This window comes from Triticum aestivum, chromosome 2B (assembly GCF_018294505.1).
Source record: "Triticum aestivum cultivar Chinese Spring chromosome 2B, IWGSC CS RefSeq v2.1, whole genome shotgun sequence".
NCBI classification, from domain to species: Eukaryota; Viridiplantae; Streptophyta; class Magnoliopsida; order Poales; family Poaceae; genus Triticum; species Triticum aestivum.
The window spans coordinates 231,730,865-231,744,059 of record NC_057798.1 but is presented as its reverse complement, the minus strand read 5'-3'; positions in this window follow the sequence as shown (position 1 = coordinate 231,744,059).

The following is a 13,195-nucleotide window of genomic DNA, read 5'->3' as shown; positions in this document are numbered from 1 at the left end:
GAAGCTTGAATTACATTGCCGATATCTGCGGAGACTTGATCTTCGACGGATTCAAGCCCATGACAGCCGCTCCCTGCCACCATGATGAACATGACCTAAATCAGTCATCGGACCGTTCCCAGGAGATAGCGCATGTAACTGCTCTGGCTCTAGATCCGGAGCAGATTGTGTCGTCCGATGACGGGAAGCTCAACCCCGCCGCGGAAGCCGCAGACTCAGCAGCGTTAGATCCGCACACAGATCCAACCTCGAGAGGGGCATGTGTCACCGGAACCTCGGATTCATCTCCGGACATAGGTTCCGAACCGCGTGCATCTGCGCCCATCGAACCTGATTAGGCGCCGATCGTCGAATTTAGCTCCGCGGACATCTTCTGGCACTCACCTTTAGGCGATGTGCTAAACTCATTAAAATCCCTCTCCTTATCAGGAGGCTTTCAGCCGAACTATATCCGGTTTGGATTGGAAGCTGATGACGGAGAATTACGCTTCGCACCCACCACCCACTTCATAGCCACTATTGAAGACTTAACCGACATGCTCGATTATGGCTTCGAAGACATCGACGGTATGGACGACGATGCCGGAGAGGAGCAGGCACAAAAACCACCGCTTGCAGGGCGCTGGACAGCCACCTCCTCGTATGACGTATACATGGTGGATACACCCAAAGAGAACAACAGCGACAATGAAAAGGATCCAGTCGAGGATAAGCCTCCTGGGATACAGCCAAAGCACCGACGTCAGTGGCGCCGCTGGAAACCACGCCATGGAAAAAACAGCAATACCGGCATAGGAGAAAATAATACTCCAAACGATGTCAAAGACAACGAAGACCCCGTTGAGCCAACTTCCGAACAGGATGAACGGGAGGATGGGTGAGTTAGCCCTGATGAACAGGCCGTCAACAAAGACTCTGAGGACAGTAATTATCTTCCACCCTCCAAGGATGAGGCGAGCCTCGGTGACGAAGACTTTATTGTGCCTGAGGAGCCCGTCGATCAGGAGCGCTTTAAGTCCCGGCTAATAGCCACTACAAGGAGCCTGAAAAAGAAGCAGCAGCAGCTTCAAGCTGATCAAGATCTGCTCAACGATAGGTGGACTAATGTCCTAGAAGCCGAAGAATACGGCCTCGAGCGCCCAACCAAAAGTTACCCGAAGCGCAAATTGTTACCCCAAATCAATGACGAGGCGCTAGAGCCCGTCCTACCAATGCATAATGCGGCTGACCGACCACCACGTGGCTGGGACAAAGCGGTAACTCAAGTCGAACACCAGCTCGCACTACCTCGCCGTAAAAACAGAGACACAATAGCTCGGGATGCACATATGACCTGCAGCATGACCTGGAAAACAGAGCAGGTCAGACCAGATCGATCTATGAATCGCGGGGGCGTGCCCCCGATGCGCGACGATGGCCATCTGGCCAGATGTGAAAAACATAACCACGCCCGGGCCAAAAACCGCAGACGAACTCCATCCGAGCTACGTCGCGACTTGGCTTGATATAGAGGCGCCGCACACCCCCTCTGCTTCACTGATGAAGTAACGGAACATGAATTCCCGGAAGGGTTTAAACCCATGAACATCGAATCATATGATGGGACAACAGACCCCGTGGTATGGATTGAGGATTTTCTCCTCCATATTCATATGGCCCGCGGTGATGATCTTCACGCCATCAAATACCTCCCGCTAAAACTCAAGGGACCTGCTCGGCACTGGTTGAACAGTTTGCCCGAAAACTCAATTGGCAGCTGGGAAGACTTGGAAGATGCCTTTGTAGGACCTTGAGAAGAGGTGTCTAGAGGGGGGGTGATTAGACACTAAGTACCAAAGTTGCAGTTTTTAAGTGTCTTTAAAGTTTGAGTGGAGTTTAGGCACAAGTTTAACATTCACAACACATAGCAAGCAAGCATGCAAAGAGTATATGAGCAGCGGAAAATAAAGCATGCAACTTGCAAGAATGTAAAGGGAAGGGTTTGGAGGATTCAAACGCAATTGGAGACACGGATGTTTTTGGGGTGGTTCCGATAGGTGGTGCTATCGTACATCCACGTTGATGGAGACTTCAACCCATGAAGCGTAAGGGTTGCGCGAGTCCACGGAGGGCTCCACCCACGAAGGGTCCACGAAGAAGCAACCTTGTCTATCCCACCATGGCCGTCGCCCATGAAGGACTTGCCTCACTAGCGATAGATCTTCACGAAGTAGGCAATCTCCTTGCCCTTACAAACTCCTTGGTTCAACTCCACAATCTTGTCGGAGGCTCCCAAGTGACACCTAGCCAATCTAGGAGACACCACTCTCCAAGAAGTAAAAAATGGTGCGTTGCTGATGAACTCCTTGCTCTTGTGCTTCAAATGATAGTCTCCCCAACACTCAACTCTCTCTCATAGGATTTGGATCTGGTGGAAAGAGGGTTTGAGTGGAAAGCAACTTGGGGAAGGCTAGAGATCAAGATTCATATGGTAGGAATGGAATATCTTGGTCTCAACACATGAGTAGGTAGTTCTCTCTCAGAAATAGGATGCTGGAAGTGTAGGTTCAGTCTGATGGCTCTCTCCATGAATGAAGAGGAGGTGGAGGGGTATATATAGCCTCCACACAAAATCTAACCGTTACACACAATCTACCAAACTCGGTGGGACCGAATCATTAAACTCGGTCAGACCAATTTAGCAAATAATGTGACTGTTAGGGTTTTCGGTGGGACCGGAATGCAACTCGGTGGGACCGATTCGGTTAGGCTTAGGGCATAACGTAATCTCGGTGAGACCAATTACACAAACTCGGTAGGACAGATTTTGGTAATAGCTAACCAGAGAGTTGGTCAGGCAAACTCGGTTGGACCGATTATCAAACTCGGTGGGACCGATTTTGATAATAAGTTAACCAGAGAGTTTGCATTGTAATCTCGGTAGTACCGATTGCTCAAACTCGGTGAGACCGATTTTGATAATGGACATACACAGAGAGATTACAAACCCATCTCAGTGAGACCGAGATCCCTATCGGTGGGACCGATTTTCCTAGGGTTTGTGGCAGTGGCTAAGACATCCAAACTCGATGGCGCCGGATAGGAAGAATCAGTGGGGCCGAGTTTGACTTTAGGTTTAGGACATATGTGTGGAAATGGGAAAGTAGTTGAGGGTATTTGGAGCATATCACTAAGCACTTGAAGCAACAGGCTCATTAAGCAACACCTCATCCCTCCTTGATAGTATTGGCTTTTCCTATAGACTCAATGTGATCTTGGATCACTAAAATGTAAAATGAAGAATCTTGAGCTTGAAGCTTGAGCCAATCCTTTGTCCTTAGCATCTTGAAGGAGTTCCCACATCCTTTAGTCCATGCCACTCCATTGTTGAACTTATCTGAAACATACTAGATAAAAGTGTTAGTCCAACAAGAGATATGTTGTCATTAATTACCAAAACCACCTAGGGAGCACTTGTGCTTTCAATCTCCCCGTTTTTGGTAATTGATGGCAACATACATCAATTCTTTAGATAAAGATACAAAAAATAGCAAGTAAAGCTTTGGAAGGACATGTAACAAGCAGAGGCTCCCCCTACATGTATGCAATCATGTGAATATGAAATATAGAAGCATGTGATAGCGTAACCATGATAGAGCAGGCAATGTGTTACTTGTATCTTGGCCATATGCATCAGAGCAAAAAATATATTAAAGGAAATACCTTCATGCCCATGAGTCCTTCTTGCAAACAGTATGTACATCAGCAAGAATTCCTCATACACATGATTGTGATGCATATACTTACCTTGTAGTCTTGGGTTGGCTTAGGATGATGGAATGAACCTGCATAAACAAGGTTAGATAACACATATGCATCTACTAGCCAGAGCAAACAAAAGACACACAAGAATACCAAGACTGGGATGACATGTAGAGAGTGACTACTGAGTACCACATTGGATTAGACATGTCCCCAAGAGTAAAGATATGCAACGAATTTGAATGATCTCTTTCCCTTAGATGTCTTGCTCCCCCTGAATCTAACATGGGATACTGGGAGAAGATAGGGAACAGAAAATCAGAGCTGAAAGATATGAATGAACAGACTAATGCAAACTAATGCAAGTAAGCACATATGAACATGTCTTTCCCCTCAAGAAGACATGTGGCATCTCTCCTCTTGAACACCAAGCATCTGGGATCCTTGATAAATACTTTCTACTAGTATTCTCTCCCACTGGAGGTCTCTCTCTCTCTCCCTGAAGGATCTCTCTCCCCCTATGAGATGTGATCTCTCTCCCCCCTTGACATCAATTTCCAAGAAGGGCTTGATAAAGATGTAATCTCTCTCTATCCCTCTGGAATTTGTCGTGAATGGGTTTGGTCCTTGAGACACAGAACAAAGCAATGATAAAAATGCGATGCTTGTAGAGGACAAGATTCATTGAGTGGAGCTGGATCAGAAGAAACACAGAATATGTGGCAAAGAGTTTTTCCTGTTATGAAATCGGTGGCACCGAGTGGTATGCTTCGGTCGTACCGAAAAGATTCGGTTGGACCGAAAATAACAAATCGGTGTAACCGAGTTCATCGCAGAGAAAACACTTGTCACCTCAGCTCACTGGACTAGTAAGATCTCACAAAGATTTGCAAGGAATTAACTGAATGATATGCAAGGAATTAGATGCAGAATATGCAGAGAAAATAGAAAGAAATCTAGATGAAGTTTTTTTTGAAAGGGGAAACAAATATGCATGAGACAAATGCAAAAACACAGAAGAAAAACACAAGGGAACTTCATCTAGAGATGGTCGGCGACAAAGTCACCTATGTTAGAGTATACTGACTTAGGAGTCAAGTGAGATCACTTGATCATAGGTCATACTCATCGTTTAAGCTCAAAATGGGGTTACCATTTTTCGTTTAAGCATCTTGATGTATTCACATCTTGTCGAGTTGCTTTAACTCATGACTCGGAGTAAAGCTTCTCTAAGATGGAATAACATACCTTGGTTGGTGGTGTTGTCCATGTAGTTAAACTTGCATAGGTTACTCAAGGTTGATGTAGCTCATCAAGAATTTGGAGCACCACTTGAAATTTGAGTCCATCTACCTACATGGGTTAGTTCTTGCACGGAAGAGCACTTGTATTTCCAAAAATGACAATCATGAAACTCAACATAGAATTTGTCAAAGGATATGTTTGAATGGTTTCGTGCTTCCTTATCTTCAACCACCTTTGTATAGAGACTTGGTGATGTAGAGATTGCTCAAGATGTGAGTAGGTTACAATCTCATGTAGTTTGATTCAACCAAGTACCTACATGGGTTAGATAACATGCAAGATACAAATATATCCAAGACATAAGATTTTCATCATAAGAGAAATATCAAGGATTAGTCATAAGCTCATGTCTTGCATGTATCCAATGGAGTTTCTACTCCAAGTTTGAAGCATCAATGATGTTCAATTCTCCTCTCAACCTACAAAACACTTTCTCATCAAGAGGTTTAGTGAATATATCCGCTAATTGCTTTTCAATGCGAACATGCTTAAGATCAATGTCACCCTTAGCAACATGATCTCAAATGAAATGATGATGAACTTCAATATGCTTAGTTCGAGAATGTTGCACGGGATTATGACCAATTTTGATAGCACTTTCATTATCACAAAGCAATGGAACATGTCTCACATATATCCCATAATCTTTAAGAGTTTGGGTCATCCAAAGTAATTGAGCACAACATGAACCAGCGGCAATATATTCCGCTTCAGCGGTGGATAAGGATACAGAGTTTTGTTTCTTGGAGGACCAAGACAGAAGAGATCTACCAAGAAATTGACAAGTACCCGAAGTGGACTTTCTATCAACCTTGTCTCCGGCATAGTCTGAGTCAGAGTAGCCAACAAGATCGAAAGAGGCCCTCTTAGGATACCAAATGCCAAAATTTGGTGTATGGATTAAGTATCTCACTATCCTTTTCATAGCCTTAAGATGACATTCTTTAGGAGCAGCTTGATATCGTGCACACATGCACACACTTAGCATAATATCGGGACGTGAAGCACATAGATATAACAATGAACCAATCATAGAGCGATAAACCTTTTGATCAACCGGTTCACCATCTTTGGTCAAATCAAGATGTCCACTAGTAGGCATGGGTGTAGACATACCTTTGCATTCTTGCATATTGAACTTCTTGAATAAGTCCTTAGTGCACTTCGTTTGAGAGACAAAAGTACCTTCCTTAGTTTGCTTGATTTGCAACCCAAGAAAGAATTTGAGTTCACTCATCATAGACATCTCAAACTTCTCCGACATTAGCTTCCCAAACTTTTCACTAAAATGAGGGTTAGTTGAACCAAATATAATATCATCAACATAAATTTGGCACACAAATAGTTCACCTTTAACCCTTTTAGTAAAAAGAGTAGAATCAATTTTCCCAATTTCAAAGCATTTTTCAATAAGGAACTTGGTCAAGCATTTATACCATGCTCTAGGAGCTTGTTTAAGACCATAAAGAGCTTTCTGAAGTTTGTAAACATGATTGGGTTTCTTAGGATTGACAAAGTCGGGAGGTTGTTTAACATAAACTTCCTCCTCTATTTCACCATTTAGAAAAGCACTTTTAATGTCCATTTGGTACATGGTGATTAGCATAGGCAAGTAAGATGTGAATGGAGCATAAGTCTCACCATAGTCCATACCTTCGACTTGTGTGTAGCCTTGGGCGACGAGACGTGCTTTGTTGCGAACAACTTTTCCATCTTCATCTTGCTTGTTGCGAAACACCCATTTGGTACTGATGATGTTGTGGTTGTTGTCGGGCTTCTCAACCACTGTCCAAAGTTGGTTCCTCTCAAAGTTGTGTAGCTCTTCATGCATAGCATTTATCCAATCCGGATCTTCCAATGCTTCTTAGACCTTCATAGGTTCAATGCTAGAGATGAAAGAATAGTTTTCACAAAAGTTAGCTAAATGAGTTTTAGAGCGAGTGATTCTCCCGGTTTGAATATCATTGTAGATTTGCTCGATGGGATGGTCTTTAGCAGTTCTTGCTCGAACTCGTGAAAGCTTTTGCTTGGATCTTCGTTGAACATCTTCTTCATCTTCTTCTTCTTCTTGGCCTTCTTCATTGTTGGCGTTGTCGTTCTCTTGTCGTGGTGGAGAAGGAGGTCGTTGACGTTCATCTTGATGCACTTCCTCGTTTCCTTCATCTTGGTGTGTCCCACTTGTGGATGCTTCCGTATCAACTCTTGGTTCACCTTGTCATGAAGTAGAAGCTTCCACTTGGACAGACGAGGTGCTCTCCTTCACCTCCGTTGGACGGACCTTGCCAATAGACAAGTCTTGGATTGCTTCCGAAGGATCTTTGTCTCCTACATCAATTGGCAATTGATCTATTTGTGAGCCGTTAGATTCATCAAACTTCACATCTACCGTCTCTTCAACCTTTCGGGTGAAATTGTTGTAGACACGGTAAGTGTGAGAGTTTGAACCATAACCTAGTAGGAAACCTTCATGAGACTTAGGAGCAAATTTAGAATGACGATGCTTATCAAGAATGTAGCACTTTGAGCCGAATACTCGAAAGTATCCAACTTGGGGTTTGTTACTGGTGAGTAGCTCATATGCCGTCTTGCCGAGTAGCTTGTGAAGATACAAGCGATTTGTTGCATGACAAGCTGTCTCAACCGCTTCTGCCCAAAAGTGCTTCGGTGTCTTGTACTCATCAAGCATCGTTCTCGCCATTTCGATGAGCGTCCGGTTCTTCTTCTCAACAACTCCATTTTGTTGAGGTGTGTACGTAGCCGAGAACTCGTGTGAAATCCCTTCTTCGTCAAGAAAGGTGTCCACATTTGCGTTCTTGAACTCTGTTCCGTTGTCGCTGCAAACCTTCTTGATCTTCACTTCAAATGGGTTTTGGGCCTTCTTAGCGAAGTTTTTGAAGATCTTTTGGACCTGCGATTTATCATCAAGAAAGACACCCACGTAAATCTAGAAAAATCATCAACTATAACTAGACCAAAAGAATTTCCACCGAGACTCTTGTAAGAGTTGGGACCAAAGATATCCATGTGAAGTAGCTCAAGTGGGCTCTTCGTGGTCATGATGTTCTTCACGGGATGCCTTCCTCCAACCTGTTTACCTGCTTGACAAGCACTGCAAAGTCTATCCTTATCAAATATGACATCATTAACTCCAAGGATATGATTTCCTTTAATAAGCTTGTCAAGGTTTCGCATACCAACATGACATAGTCGTCTATGCCATAACCAACCTTTTGAGGATTTAGCAATGAAGCAAGTTTTAGGTTGAGCCTTTTTAGTGAAATCAACAATGTATAGATCACCTCTACGTATGCCGGTAAAGACCATTTTATGATTGTCTCGACGAAACACATGGCAATCAGTTTCAGTAAATAAGACATTGAAACCGAAATCAGCAAGTCTAGATACTGAAAGTAAGTTGTATCCAAGAGATTCAACGAGCATGACATTTTGTATAGAGCTATCATGTGAGATGGCCACCTTACCCTTTGAGTTGTCATCTAAAGTGACATACTTTCGAGGACTATCATTATCAGCAAGCTCACGAAACATGTCTTTATCTTTGGTCATGTGATCGGTACATCCACTGTCAAGAACCCATTCCTTTCCTCATGACATATATCCCCGAAGATTTGCCATAAGACCAAATGTCTCATTGCATCATCAAGATCAAAGTCACTATCATCATCCTCATCATAGTATCCATGTTCAACATCGTCATGTGGTGGATCAAATCCTAGAGAGGGTGATTCATTAGAATGAGTTTGACAATAATCTTGTCTATGAATTCTTATAGCTTTGGAAATAATGTCACTAATAATACCAACATTTCCTTTGGCACGCATAAGATTTGTAAGATCAAATAGACGGTCACCGAACATAGGATCATTAGTATTCATTTTACTCAAGGTAACAGACTTATGGAGAATTTCATCAAGATTTCAAAGAATAATCAGGAAATCATTCCTCAAGAAATTTCCATATAGTGTAGGCACACTCAAGAGTAGGCAGTTTTATAATCAAGTTTCTTGGCAAGCCTCTAGTGATAAGATTAACAGTTCTAACATTCCCAATCATGTCAATAGACTCATCAAGGGTAGGATGCATAGGATCAACACAAGGTGCACAAGGACTAGCAATGTACTTGTTCAAATGATATTGATTGAAAATTACGTTATCTCATTTTTCCACTCATGAAAGTACTCTCCATCAAGAATAGGCACTCTATGTCTAAGACTCCCCAAAGTATACTCATCCATCTTCCTCCAATGGTGATTAAATAAGGCAATGGAGACCAATGCTCTGATACCACTTGTAGGACCTTGAGAAGAGGTGTCTAGAGGGGGGGTGATTAGACACTAAGTACCAAAGTTGCAGTTTTTAAGTTTCTTTAAAGTTTGAGTGGAGTTTAGACACAAGTTTAACATTCACAACGCATAGCAAGCAAGCATGCAAAGAGTATATGAGCAGCGGAAAATAAAGCATGCAACTTGCAAGAATGTAAAGGGAAGGGTTTGGAGGATTCAAACGCAATTGGAGACACGGATGTTTTTGGCGTGGTTCCGATAGGTGGTGCTATCGTACATCCACGTTGATGGAGACTTCAACCCACGAAGGGTAACGGTTGCGCGAGTCCACGGAGGGCTCCACCCATGAAGGGTCCACGAAGAAGCAACCTTGTCTATCCCACCATGGTCATCGCCCACAAAGGACTTGCCTCACTAGCGGTAGATCTTCACGAAGTAGGCGATCTACTTGCCCTTACAAACTCCTTGGTTCAACTCCACAATCTTGTCGGAGGCTCCCAAGTGACACCTAGCCAATCTAGGAGACACCACTCTCCAAGAAGTAACAAATGGTGCGTTGATGATGAACTCCTTGCTCTTGTGCTTCAAATGATAGTCTCCCCAACACTCAACTCTCTCTCATAGGATTTGGATCTGGTGGAAAGAGGGTTTGAGTGGAAAGCAACTTGGGGAAGGCTAGAGATCAAGATTCATATGGTAGGAATGGAATATCTTGGTCTCAACACATGAGTAGGTAGTTCTCTCTCAGAAATAGGATGTTGGAAGTGTAGGTTCAGTCTGATGGCTCTCTCCATGAATGAAGAGGAGGTGGAGGGGTATATATAGCCTCCACACAAAATCTAACCGTTACACACAATCTACCAAACTCGGTGGGACCGAATCATTAAACTCGGTCAGACCAATTTAGCAAATAATGTGACTGTTAGGGTTTTCGGTGGGACCGGAATGCAACTCGGTGGGACCGATTCGGTTAGGCTTAGGGCATAACGTAATCTCGGTGAGACCAATTACACAAACTCGGTAGGACCGATTTTGGTAATAGCTAACCAGAGAGTTGGTCAGGCAAACTCGGTTGGACCGATTATCAAACTCGGTGGGACCGATTTTGATAATAAGTTAACCAGAGAGTTTGCATTGTAATCTCGGTAGTACCGATTGCTCAAACTCGGTGAGACCGATTTTGATAATGGACATACACAGAGAGATTACAATCCCATCTCAGTGAGACCGAGATCCCTATCGGTGAGACCGATTTTCCTAGGGTTTGTGGCAGTGGCTAAGACATCCAAACTCGATGGCGCCGGATAGGAAGAATCAGTGGGGCCGAGTTTGACTTTAGGTTTAGGACATATGTGTGGAAATGGGAAAGTAGTTGAGGGTATTTGGAGCATATCACTAAGCACTTGAAGCAACAGGCTCATTAAGCAACACCTCATCCCTCCTTGATAGTATTGGCTTTTCCTATAGACTCAATGTGATCTTGGATCACTAAAATGTAAAATGAAGAATCTTGAGCTTGAAGCTTGAGTCAATCCTTTGTCCTTAGCATCTTGAAGGAGTTCCCACATCCTTTAGTCCATGCCACTCCATTGTTGAACTTATCTGAAACATACTAGATAAAAGTGTTAGTCCAACAAGAGATATGTTGTCATTAATTACCAAAACCACCTAGGGAGCACTTGTGCTTTCAGCCTTCCTCGACAACTTCTAGGGTACATATGTCCGACCTCCAGATGCCGACAACTTAAGTCACATAGTTCAACAACCCGGAGAGTCAGCCAGGAAATTTTGTACTAGGTTCTTAACTAAAAAGAACCAGATCGTCGACTGCCCGGATGCAGAAGCCCTAGCGGCCTTTAAACATAGCATCTGTGACGAATGGCTCGCCCACACCTCGGCGAAGAAAAGCCAAAGTCCATGGCCGCCCTCACGACACTTATGACCCACTTCTGCGCGGGCGAGGATAGTTGGCTATCCCGTAGCAATAACAATCCAAGTGAACCTGGCACTTCTGAAGCCAAAAATAGCAACAGCAAGCCCCGACGCCACATACACAAGCGCCGAAGCAACGGTGACAACACCGAGGACACGTCAACGTCGGATTCAGTGGCTCTAAGTCCGGTCAGCGGAAGAAGACATATAAAAGGAACAATCTGGGCTCGTCCATCTTGGACCGCATACTCGATCGCTATGTCAAATCCACGGCACTCCTGATAAACCAGTGAATCATACCAATAGAGATTGTTGGGTTTTTAAATAGGTCGGCAAGTTAAATACCGAGAACAAGGAGAAGGGGTCGCAAAGCGAGGATGATGATGAGGAGCCCCAGCCACTGAACACAGGGGGGCAGAAGAAGTCCCCCCCCCCAAGTTAAAATGGTGAACATGATATACGCTACCCATATCCCCAAGAGGGAGCGCAAGCATGCGCTCAGGGACGTCTACGCGATGGAGCCAGTCGCCCCAAAGTTCAACCCATGGTCGTGCTGCCCGATCATCTTCGATCGCAGGGACAACCCGACCAGTATCCATCATGGCGGTTCAGTCGCACTGGTCCTCGACCCAATCATTGATGGATTCCATCTTACGTGAGTCCTCATGGACGGTGGCAGCAGCCTCAACCTGCTCTATCAGGATACAGTGCACAAAATGGGTATTGATCCCTCAAGGATCAAGCGCACAAAAACCACCTTTAAAGGTGTCATACCAGGTGTAGAGGCCTGCTGTATGGGCTCAATCACACTGGAGGTGGTCTTCGGATCCCCGGACAACTTCAGAAGCGAAGAGTTGATCTTTGATATCGTCCCCTTCCGTAGTGGCTATCACGCACTGCTTGGACGAACCGCATTTGCTCAATTTCAATGCGGTGCCACACTACGCTTATCTCAAGCTCAAGACGCCCGGACCATGTGGTGTCATAACAGTCAATGGAAACACGAAACGCTCCCTCCGCATCGAGGAGCAGACCGCTGCCCTCACAGCAGAAGCACAGAGCGGCCTTTTCAGGCAGAACCTTAATTCGGCGGCAAGCTCCCGGACACTATCAAACGAGTTCGAACTTCTCTATAGCAGGAAGTCCAGCCCATCAAGAGCTTGACTAGCAATTTGGCCTCCGTCCCAGTCCCGACCAAAAGACGACATTCGTACTGCGTGTACATAACTACGCACTCAAAATACCATGGGCACAGACGGAGGCACATCTAGATCGTGGTCCATAATACGGCTCAACCTCCCCTGGACCCACATACTTTCACTTTTTCTTTTTCTTTTCAGGTTTCTTTTTTCCCAGGCCTTTCCTGGTGGCCTGATTGTCAGACCTATCAAGGGACGGATACACCAAGACGGCAAGAATCATTGACGTATAAGGGAATTTCCAGGTGGTCTCTTTAAACGATCGTTATGCCTGTTTTAAGGACCCGCACGCAGCTCTCCCTTAGTCGTGGCATGTTAAATAGCCATGTTGCTTATCGCACTACTTGTAAAAATACGCTTTGACATATTATTCAAACTATAATGGAAAATAGTTTGCGGCTCAATTTCTGCAGCATTAGCCTATTACTTCATTTTTCTTGATATTCTTATCAATTGCACCTATACACTCTGGTACGCCTGAATTCGCCAAGGGCTTCATTGCGCCCAATAATACGACAACAAAGTTCGAACACTTTTTTACAGTATAGTTCGGCACCCCAAACTTTAGCATTATATGCATCGGCTCCGAATCATGTCTTTGGTCAATAGTTGGGTTGCCCGGCTCCTGTGCTTACTACCTTACGTTCCGCTATATCGGCTAGGGTAGTAAAGGGAGAACTACTGCGATTGTGTCCTGGTTCATCCAGATGAGCA